Raw genomic sequence first — 12,738 nt, forward strand, 5'->3', positions numbered from 1 at the left:
CGAGCATGTGTATGTGAGTTAGGCATCTTACGTCCACACTTGTCACACTGTTTAAACCCCAACTTAGCTTTGTCTGAAATACTATGGCAACAAGGCTATCTTATAGAAAAAACATAATAAGAGAGAGAAAAAGGGGAAAGAATACTAACGATGGTATTTACAAAATACCACAAGTGGTAAGGAAGGGCCTGTCAAATGTAGATGAAAGGGACAGTACCAGTACTGGTAGAAATTTTATTACCAAGGTAAAGGATAGGGAACAGAATTAGGTTATAGGTGACAGTGAGAAAGGGCTAAATTGACTAAAAAATAAAAAATTTTGAAGAGAAACTATGTTAAAAATGACAATTTTCTACTTAGCTTTGAGAGAGATAGCTAACACGTCTGACTAGGAACGTGGAAAATGAGATCTGGAGTAACTAGGAGAGAGGCATTATGGGTAGATCTTAGCTGAGAGTTTTTGGCTGGCATGAGCTTGGAAATGGCCGTATAGGTTTTAAGGATGGAGCCGCAGTCCTAATAGTAATTAATGAACAAAGATTTACAACATCAGATGTGAAGCTTTCTTACTTAGCTCACGACATCATGCATTCTATGCATGCAGATCAGATTACATTACATCTAATGTGTATATGCAAGCCTAATTGTGAATGTCAAGTCTCTGATTAATTAATATAGCATAGTAGGCTTGCATAGTAGGCTTATTTTACAAGAATTATGAGCAACACTGTCTGCAAACATATTCATGGTTTCCTTTTATAATAGTGACTGTTTTGTGATCAAGTATATACAGAAATGTTATTTTTTCTTGTAAACAGCTAATTATATACTGTTTTTTTTTATAAATAGATGTTTATAAATAACTTTCCTATGCAGTTAGCAAGTGTTTAATATAGGCTTATACATTTACAGGAAATGCTTATGACTAATGGTAATGACTGTAAGGATACTCGAACACCATACTAAATCCTAACAAATATATGTATGAATAATTTTGATTGAACTATAATTACTTTGCATTTAATATGTTGATTTCCTTATTGCATTCTAGATATTATTTGTATATCAGATATCATGTTTTCAATTATTATAAAGTCATGTCTTTTACTATATTAGCACTTTATGACAGAGAAAGAGCTCAGTAATATCTATGACTTGTGATAACACAAGAAACAAGTTATGAGTTTCAGTATTACCCTATTACTATGGTAGATATTTACAGCTATCTCTATCTTAATTTTGTCTTTAAGTCATTCACTTTTAAGACCTGTTACCGGTGAAGCACAGAGCCAACTCGGTTCCATAACTGACGGAGATGTAGGAATCGAGTGACTCCATTTTTCCTTATGTTTTTTGGTTTTTGGAGGTGGTGAGACCTCCAACCCAGATAGAGCCTCTGAAATAGATGTCTTGATTAAACCTTTTAAAATAAGCTTATTTTTATGTTCTGCTAGTGTACAATTACTAAAACTAGCACACATGTCACAGTCAGCTTTAATTTGATCCAAGCCCAAACAGTAGACACAACGAGCATGTGTATGTGAGTTAGGCATCTTACGTCCACACTTGTCACACTGTTTAAACCCCAACTTAGCTTTGTCTGAAATACTAAGGCAACAAGGCTATCTTATAGAAAAAACATAATAAGGGAGAGAAAAAGGGGAAAGAATACTAACAATGGTATTTACAAAATACCACAAGTGGTAAGGAAGGGCCTGTCAAATGTAGGTGAAAGGGACAGTACCAGTACTGGTAGAAATTTTATTACCAAGGTAAAGGATAGGGAACAGAATTAGGTTATAGGTGACAGTGAGAAAGGGCTAAATTGACTAAAAAATAAAAAATTTTGATGAGAAACTATGTTAAAAATGACAATTTTCTACTTAGCTTTGAGAGAGATAGCTAACACGTCTGACTAGGAACGTGGAAAATGAGATCTGGAGTAACTAGGAGAGAGGCATTATGGGTAGATCTTAGCTGAGAGTTTTGGCTGGCATGAGCTTGGAAATGGCCGATAGGTTTTAAGGATGGAGCCACAGTCCTAATACTAATTAATGAACAAAGATTTACAACATCAGATGTGAAGCTTTCTTACTTAGCTCACGACATCATGCATTCTATGCATGCAGATCAGATTACATTACATCTAATGTGTATATGCAAGCCTAATTGTGAATGTCAAGTCTCTGATCAATTAATATAGCATAGTAGGCTTGCATAGTAGGCTTCTTTTACAAGAATTATGAGCAACACTGTCTGCAAACATATTCATGGTTTCCTTTTATAATAGTGACTGTTTTGTGATCAAGTATATACAGAAATGTTATTTTTTCTTGTAAACAGCTAATTATATACTGTTTTTTTTTATAAATAGATGTTTATAAATAACTTTCCTATGCAGTTAGCAAGTGTTTAATATAGGCTTATACATTTACAGGAAATGCTTATGACTAATGGTAATGACTGTAAGGATACTCGAACACCATACTAAATCCTAACAAATATATGTATGAATAATTTTGATTGAACTATAATTACTTTGCATTTAATATGTTGATTTCCTTATTGCATTCTAGATATTATTTGTATATCAGATATCATGTTTTCAATTATTATAAAGTCATGTCTTTTACTATATTAGCACTTTATGACAGAGAAAGAGCTCAGTAATATCTATGACTTGTGATAACACAAGAAACAAGTTATGAGTTTCAGTATTACCCTATTACTATGGTAGATATTTACAGCTATCTCTATCTTAATTTTGTCTTTAAGTCATTCACTTTTAAGACCTGTTACCGGTGAAGCACAGAGCCAACTCGGTTCCATAACTGACGGAGATGTAGGAATCGAGTGACTCCATTTTCCTTATGTTTTTTGGTTTTTGGAGGTGGTGAGACCTCCAACCCAGATAGAGCCTCTGAAATAGATGTCTTGATTAAACCTTTTAAAATAAGCTTATTTTTATGTTCTGCTAGTGTACAATTACTAAAACTAGCACACATGTCACAGTCAGCTTTAATTTGATCCAAGCCCAAACAGTAGACACAACGAGCATGTGTATGTGAGTTAGGCATCTTACGTCCACATTTGTCACACTGTTTAAACCCCAACTTAGCTTTGTCTGAAATACTAAGGCAACAAGGCTATCTTATAGAAAAAACATAATAAGGGAGAGAAAAAGGGGAAAGAATACTAACAATGGTATTTACAAAATACCACAAGTGGTAAGGAAGGGCCTGTCAAATGTAGGTGAAAGGGACAGTACCAGTACTGGTAGAAATTTTATTACCAAGGTAAAGGATAGGGAACAGAATTAGGTTATAGGTGACAGTGAGAAAGGGCTAAATTGACTAAAAAATAAAAAATTTTGATGAGAAACTACGTTAAAAATGACAATTTTCTACTTAGCTTTGAGAGAGATAGCTAACACGTCTGACTAGGAACGTGGAAAATGAGATCTGGAGTAACTAGGAGAGAGGCATTATGGGTAGATCTTAGCTGAGAGTTTTTGGCTGGCATGAGCTTGGAAATGGCCGTATAGGTTTTAAGGATGGAGCCACAGTCCTAATACTAATTAATGAACAAAGATTTACAACATCAGATGTGAAGCTTTCTTACTTAGCTCACGACATCATGCATTCTATGCATGCAGATCAGATTACATTACATCTAATGTGTATATGCAAGCCTAATTGTGAATGTCAAGTCTCTGATCAATTAATATAGCATAGTAGGCTTGCATAGTAGGCTTCTTTTACAAGAATTATGAGCAACACTGTCTGCAAACATATTCATGGTTTCCTTTTATAATAGTGACTGTTTTGTGATCAAGTATATACAGAAATTTTATTTTTTCTTGTAAACAGCTAATTATATACTGTTTTTTTTATAAATAGATGTTTATAAATAACTTTCCTATGCAGTTAGCAAGTGTTTAATATAGGCTTATACATTTACAGGAAATGCTTATGACTAATGGTAATGACTGTAAGGATACTCGAACACCATACTAAATCCTAACAAATATATGTATGAATAATTTTGATTGAACTATAATTACTTTGCATTTAATATGTTGATTTCCTTATTGCATTCTAGATATTATTTGTATATCAGATATCATGTTTTCAATTATTATAAAGTCATGTCTTTTACTATATTAGCACTTTATGACTGGGAAAGAGCTCAGTAATATCTATGACTTGTGATAACACAAGAAACAAGTTATGAGTTTCAGTATTACCCTATTACTATGGTAGATATTTACAGCTATCTCTATCTTAATTTTGTCTTTAAGTCATTCACTTTTAAGACCTGTTACCGGTGAAGCACAGAGCCAACTCGGTTCCATAACTGACGGAGATGTAGGAATCGAGTGACTCCATTTTTCCTTATGTTTTTTGGTTTTTGGAGGTGGTGAGACCTCCAACCCAGATAGAGCCTCTGAAATAGATGTCTTGATTAAACCTTTTAAAATAAGCTTATTTTTATGTTCTGCTAGTGTACAATTACTAAAACTAGCACACATGTCACAGTCAGCTTTAATTTGATCCAAGCCCAAACAGTAGACACAACGAGCATGTGTATGTGAGTTAGGCATCTTACGTCCACACTTGTCACACTGTTTAAACCCCAACTTAGCTTTGTCTGAAATACTAAGGCAACAAGGCTATCTTATAGAAAAAACATAATAAGGGAGAGAAAAAGGGGAAAGAATACTAACGATGGTATTTACAAAATACCACAAGTGGTAAGGAAGGGCCTGTCAAATGTAGATGAAAGGGACAGTACCAGTACTGGTAGAAATTTTATTACCAAGGTAAAGGATAGGGAACAGAATTAGGTTATAGGTGACAGTGAGAAAGGGCTAAATTGACTAAAAAATAAAAAAATTTGATGAGAAACTATGTTAAAAATGACAATTTTCTACTTAGCTTTGAGAGAGATAGCTAACACGTCTGACTAGGAACGTGGAAAATGAGATCTGGAGTAACTAGGAGAGAGGCATTATGGGTAGATCTTAGCTGAGAGTTTTTGGCTGGCATGAGCTTGGAAATGGCCGTATAGGTTTTAAGGATGGAGCCACAGTCCTAATACTAATTAATGAACAAAGATTTACAACATCAGATGTGAAGCTTTCTTACTTAGCTCACGACATCATGCATTCTATGCATGCAGATCAGATTACATTACATCTAATGTGTATATGCAAGCCTAATTGTGAATGTCAAGTCTCTGATTAATTAATATAGCATAGTAGGCTTGCATAGTAGGCTTATTTTACAAGAATTATGAGCAACACTGTCTGCAAACATATTCATGGTTTCCTTTTATAATAGTGACTGTTTTGTGATCAAGTATATACAGAAATGTTATTTTTTCTTGTAAACAGCTAATTATATACTGTTTTTTTTTATAAATAGATGTTTATAAATAACTTTCCTATGCAGTTAGCAAAAGTTTAATATAGGCTTATACATTTACAGGAAATGCTTATGACTAATGGTAATGACTGTAAGGATACTCGAACACCATACTAAATCCTAACAAATATATGTATGAATAATTTTGATTGAACTATAATTACTTTGCATTTAATATGTTGATTTCCTTATTGCATTCTAGATATTATTTGTATATCAGATATCATGTTTTCAATTATTATAAAGTCATGTCTTTTACTATATTAGCACTTTATGACAGGGAAAGAGCTCAGTAATATCTATGACTTGTGATAACACAAGAAACAAGTTATGAGTTTCAGTATTACCCTATTACTATGGTAGATATTTACAGCTATCTCTATCTTAATTTTGTCTTTAAGTCATTCACTTTTAAGACCTGTTACCGGTGAAGCACAGAGCCAACTCGGTTCCATAACTGACGGAGATGTAGGAATCGAGTGACTCCATTTTTCCTTATGTTTTTTGGGTTTTTGGAGGTGGTGAGACCTCCAACCCAGATAGAGCCTCTGAAATAGATGTCTTGATTAAACCTTTTAAAATAAGCTTATTTTTATGTTCTGCTAGTGTACAATTACTAAAACTAGCACACATGTCAAAGTCAGCTTTAATTTGATCCAAGCCCAAACAGTAGACACAACGAGCATGTGTATGTGAGTTAGGCATCTTACGTCCACACTTGTCACACTGTTTAAACCCCAACTTAGCTTTGTCAGAAATACTAAGGCAACAAGGCTATCTTATAGAAAAAACATAATAAGGGAGAGAAAAAGGGGAAAGAATACTAACGATGGTATTTACAAAATACCACAAGTGGTAAGGAAGGGCCTGTCAAATGTAGGTGAAAGGGACAGTACCAGTACTGGTAGAAATTTTATTACCAAGGTAAAGGATAGGGAACAGAATTAGGTTATAGGTGACAGTGAGAAAGGGCTAAATTGACTAAAAAATAAAAAATTTTGATGAGAAACTATGTTAAAAATGACAATTTTCTACTTAGCTTTGAGAGAGATAGCTAACACGTCTGACTAGGAACGTGGAAAATGAGATCTGGAGTAACTAGGAGAGAGGCATTATGGGCAGATCTTAGCTGAGAGTTTTTGGCTGGCATGAGCTTGGAAATGGCCGTATAGGTTTTAAGGATGGAGCCACAGTCCTAATACTAATTAATGAACAAAGATTTACAACATCAGATGTGAAGCTTTCTTACTTAGCTCACGACATCATGCATTCTATGCATGCAGATCAGATTACATTACATCTAATGTGTATATGCAAGCCTAATTGTGAATGTCAAGTCTCTGATCAATTAATATAGCATAGTAGGCTTGCATAGTAGGCTTCTTTTACAAGAATTATGAGCAACACTGTCTGCAAACATATTCATGGTTTCCTTTTATAATAGTGACTGTTTTGTGATCAAGTATATACAGAAATGTTATTTTTCTTGTAAACAGCTAATTATATACTGTTTTTTTTATAAATAGATGTTTATAAATAACTTTCCTATGCAGTTAGCAAGTGTTTAATATAGGCTTATACATTTACAGGAAATGCTTATGACTAATGGTAATGACTGTAAGGATACTCGAACACCATACTAAATCCTAACAAATATATGTATGAATAATTTTGATTGAACTATAATTACTTTGCATTTAATATGTTGATTTCCTTATTGCATTCTAGATATTATTTGTATATCAGATATCATGTTTTCAATTATTATAAAGTCATGTCTTTTACTATATTAGCACTTTATGACTGGGAAAGAGCTCAGTAATATCTATGACTTGTGATAACACAAGAAACAAGTTATGAGTTTCAGTATTACCCTATTACTATGGTAGATATTTACAGCTATCTCTATCTTAATTTTGTCTTTAAGTCATTCACTTTTAAGACCTGTTATCCATATTAAGTTTTATATAAATAATGGTTTTACTAATTTTTGTCATTTTAACTGAGGCCAGTTAATTATTATTGATTTTAGTCAGTTATTTAAACATCTGCTATTCCAGAAGTTTAGGAGTTAATTAAGGACAAATATGTCTTATAGAATATTTCTAAAAATCTATGTTAACATCTTTTGGGAATGATACACACTCACTATGTGATAACAACCAATTCTCATGAAGTTTTTATTCAGTGGGAGTTTGTCATGATAAAATTTATTCAAGGGGCAAGTAAATACAAATGCTAAATGATTCTTTGATTTGTTCTGCCATTTTGAAGTTTGTATTAGAACTAGTACAGATGACATGCTTCGGTATTCTGGGTAATCATTTAGAATGTTAATAAAGCTAATGCTTCCTTAGTCTATTAAGCACTAAATTCAGATTATATATATCCTAACATGTCTCTTGCTTCCTTAGTGAATAATTACTGTATAAATGTTTAATGTTTCTAATACTAAAGTATGTAACTCATCTCTAAACCCTAACTGGAACTAATATCTGATTAGTTGTTTATCACTACTATTTTTCTTAATTTATATTATATTCTCCATTTTTTTACTTTGTTTTCATTGGCTTGAACCAACAAAGGTTGATGGTTGGGACAGGTAGTCTAGCAGATTTAGTTTTGTTTGCTAGACTAGGAATATATCTCATTCCCTGTATAGGGTGTATTAAAGTTTATATCAGAGTGAAATATGCTAACCTTTTGTTATTTAATTGTTTTTCTAGTTTTTAAATGCCTGACACTTTTATCTTTCAAGGGGAAAGTTATTTGGATTGAGATAAATAGAAATATAACAACTGATATTCTATTGCCTATTTAGGAATAATATTATGTATGTAGGATTTTATTAATACAAGTTGCTTTATTATTTGTTATCTTTAAAGAATTCTGATATGGATTTAACTTTGATATCCTTAAATACTAATGGCTTAAACAACACATATAAGAGAGCCAACCTACTAAGGTATCTTAAACTAAACAAGGCTCAAGTAGTTTTTCTCCAAGAGACACACTTTAAAATAAATGACACATGTATGTGGGACCCTAAGGAATACACAATACTTGTGCAATCTTCTTATAAAAATAAGACCAGAAGAGTAACAATTCTATGAAAAAAGACTTTCTTAAATCCCCAAATAATTTACAAACATGTAGATAATGATGGACTCATGGCCTTAGTTATACTTAAATTTAATAATAGAATTTGGACCTTGGTTCATTTATACTGTTTCCTGGGTATGGGTGTTGGACTAGCTAAGAAACACTTAGACTTTATTACACTTACTTCTAAAGGTAATATTTTACTAGAAGGTGATTTCAGTTGTATCACAGATATTACAGAAACTACCAATAGGAAATCTCCTAGACTATTGTCCTCAGCCAAACAGATAAAAAAAATAGACAGAAATGCTTAAATTAAAAGATACCTTTAATACTTTGGGACCAAATTATTTACTATTCTCACACCAGGACTATAGACATGGTACCCAAACTAGAATAGATAAAATTTATATCTCACAAGATTTTTATTCTAAAATCTTGAATTTTTCAATACAATCGTGTCCCTTTTCAGATCATAATTTCCTGTTATTAACAATACACTTGAAATTCAATCAGTTGGTTATTACTTCAAGGATTCCTTCATATATCACAAAAAATAAAGACTTTAAATCTTGAATAACTTCTGAATTTAAGCTTTTCTTAGATATTAATTATAAACCTGAAGCAAACACAATTATGGTTTGGGATTCTCTTAATCCTATCTATATGGTAAAACCATTAGCTGGTACAAAAATAAAATTAAAGAATGGGACTCAGAGTTACAGCAACTCCAAAATCAAATATTATCTCTTAAATCTAATAAAAACTTGATTGCTACAGATAATAAGAAGAAAATAGAAGAAGCAAATAAGAAATACAATGAAATATTATCCCATAAAACTAATTTAGCTATGGAAAAACTGAAATTAAATTCTTATGTTATCTCTCCTAAGCATCTTCATAACCTATCTATGAAAGTTAAGATACAATCAAAAATTAATAACATTGATAGTATCTTTCATAAAGGGAAAAGGAAAATATCTCAGACACAAAGGACATTCTTAATTATCATTATGCAGAACACCATAAAGATAAAATAAGTACAAATAAATGTGAGAAGTTAGAGAATATAGTTCCCCAACATAACAAGAATTCCTGAGGAACTTAAGTTAGATCTACAAAAACCTATTTCTCAAAAGGAAATAATAGATGGGATTGAAGGAATTAAGTCTAATAAAGCACCTGGAATAGATGGCTTAATTATAGAAATGTATAGATTGTTCCCTTCTTCTATAATCTCTCTCCTACATAAAACCTTTCTTGAAGTTCAAACATTAGCAAATATTCCTCCTTCTTGGAGATATTCTTTAATTTCTCCTATATTAAAAGAGAATAAGGACCCTACTCATTGCAACTCATATAGAGCAATTTCTTTGTTGAATTAAACTATTTATGTCATTTATGGTCAATTGATTGAAAATACCCATATCTAAAATAATTAATGAAGACCAACTGGTTTCATGCATAAATGGGATACACAGGATAATATTAAAAGAGTATTAACTTTGATAGATTACCTCAATAGAGGAAACCATGAAGTATTGCCAATAGATCTAGATATTCAAAAGGCCTTTGACTCCTTAAATTGGGGTTATTTATTTAAAATCTTATAGTTATTTGATTTCCCCCCTTTTTTAACAATGATAAAGAAAATCTATGAAAACAATCTAGCACATGTCAAATTAGGTCCCTTTACTTCCAAAGCAATTTAAATCACTAGAGGTACTAGACAAGGATGTCACATGTCCCCCTATCAGATTTGCTCTGGCCATAGAAATACTTGCCATTTTAATACGTAATAACCCAAAGATAAGAGGTATAAATATATATATGACCAATATATTTCTAAAATAATGATGCTTGCTGATGATGTCTTACTTACCTTACCCAACTCTAAGGAAGTGTTAGGTGAAGTGGATATAGTAACAACAAATTTCCAAAAAAATCTCAGGACTCTCCTTCAACAAATCTAAATCAAAATATTTATTATTAAATAAAAAAAAAGAACATACAGGTTTCAGTTAATCATATTACTGGAAACCAAGTTTCAACTCTAGACTATTTAGGAATAGTCCTAGGCAAGAATATAGAGGAAACCTTACAGCTTAACTATGCTAAAGCCATAGACTTAATCAAGATGTTAATAAGCAAATGGAATAATTTCTTTATAACATTTGATGCTAGGTTATAACTGATAAAATTGGTTTTGTTACCTAAAATATTATATATGGCGCAAGCCTATATACTTCCACCTGGAAAGAAAATCCTTAAAGAAATCACTTCAACTCTGATGAAATTCCTATGGTACCCCAAAAGAAATAGAGTGGCATATTCTCATCATATCAGAAAATGGGAATGGGGGGGATTAAAATTCCCAGAGATTGAAACTTATATAAAGGCATCTATAATTAAAATAGTGATGAATTGGATAAATCCTAGATACTCTTCCAATTAGAAACAGTTACACTCCATTATACTAATGAATGAAAATTATTTTTCAAAGAATGCTTTGGTAACTGACAAAGATAACAAGATATGGCACTATTTAAGTTTAAATTTACAGTATAGTATAAGAAAATTAACTAATCTAACACTAATAATATTTTTGATGTGTTTAGAGAATTCATTAACACAAATTTAGATATAAAACTGTGGCATAGATTTTTAATACCATTTAGTATTACAAGGGATTTCCCTGATAAAACATAGAGATTTTTGGTTTATGGGGAAAATAATAACCTATTTTGTTGGTTGCAATGTATTGAAAACCAACAAGCTTTGAACACATAAAGTACATTGTCAATATATGGCCTATCCCATAAAGATTGGTTGGTTCTTCAGAGTGTCACAGCCTACACTAAGGATCTGTGTAGAATAATACATAAGAACCAAGTCCAAGGCAAGCACGTTGGTAAAGTGCAGAGTGGTAAAAGTCCAGAAACAAAAAATAGCAAACCAATCTTCCACAAACGCAAATAATTTAATTTTGAACAAAGCTTTCAGACGAAACAGTCCATCAGTGTTTTCAAAACAGCCAATTCTCACTTTCATTAAATACACATTTCAAAATGATCATCTGACACAGCCATCCTATTATCATAAAATATGTAATTAAACATTTAAATGAGCTCTACTATTCCTATTCATAGGCAAATAGTCAGATCACAATCACTAATATAAAATACTTCATAAGAAAAATATATACTATCTACTAATAAAATTAAAAAACACATATTTATATATATATATATATATATATATATATATATATATATATATATATATATATATATATAAAACATATTTGTATATAAAAAGTTGTATACAAAGATGTGCATCATCATGTAATTTTTTGTTGTTTCTTTTTCAACACTGGTTTTAATGTGACTTGTTTATTTAAGCCTGGATGGGCATCTGCCTGCATACATATCATCCACTCAATTTCCTTCATATCCAATGCATTAATAGTATCTCCTCTTCTAATACTAGGTCTTATATATGCAATAACCCTAAACACAAATTGATGTGACGTACCCTGATCTTGTATGTGTTTCGCTGAAGAATTAGTTTCAATTTTTCTAATTATATCGGATTTGTGCTCTACAATTCTTTCACATAGTCTATTAGATGATTTACCTATGTAGAATGCTGGACATATATTACAAGTTGCCATGTAGACCACCAAAGTTGTGTTGCATGTGGCCATACAATTAAACACATACTTCCTATTGTTAACAGGGTGCACAAATTAATTTGATTGACATATATTTACACAACAAGAACAGTTATGACATGGGACAGTTCCTTTTGTCCTAAGTTCCAAACTTCTATGTCTATTCAAAGGAAAATCTTTGTAACATAAATGCTGTTTCAAGTTGTTGCATTTTTTATAGCTAAATAGGGGTACATTGGATAGCCATTTTTCATGACCCAGGATAGATTTAAGCATATCCCAATTTTCTTTAATTATACCTTCAATATTTTCAGTAGCTCTGCTATATACCATTGTATACCTTAATGGTTGTATCTTGTTAGATACCTCATTACCATAAATATTAGGGATTTGTTCAGAAAAAAAGGTTTTGCTTGTTTTTCTCTAAGTGTCATAACGTCTTCCCTAATATTAAGTAATTCATTAGCATCATAGCCTCTCATTATGAAGCCATTGGTCATTTCATCCATTTGTTTAACACATGAGTCCATTCTTGTA

The sequence above is a fragment of the Protopterus annectens genome, chromosome 6.part0 (genome assembly GCF_019279795.1).
Source record: "Protopterus annectens isolate FY-2018-M chromosome 6.part0, PAN1.0, whole genome shotgun sequence".
Taxonomy (NCBI): domain Eukaryota; kingdom Metazoa; phylum Chordata; order Ceratodontiformes; family Protopteridae; genus Protopterus; species Protopterus annectens.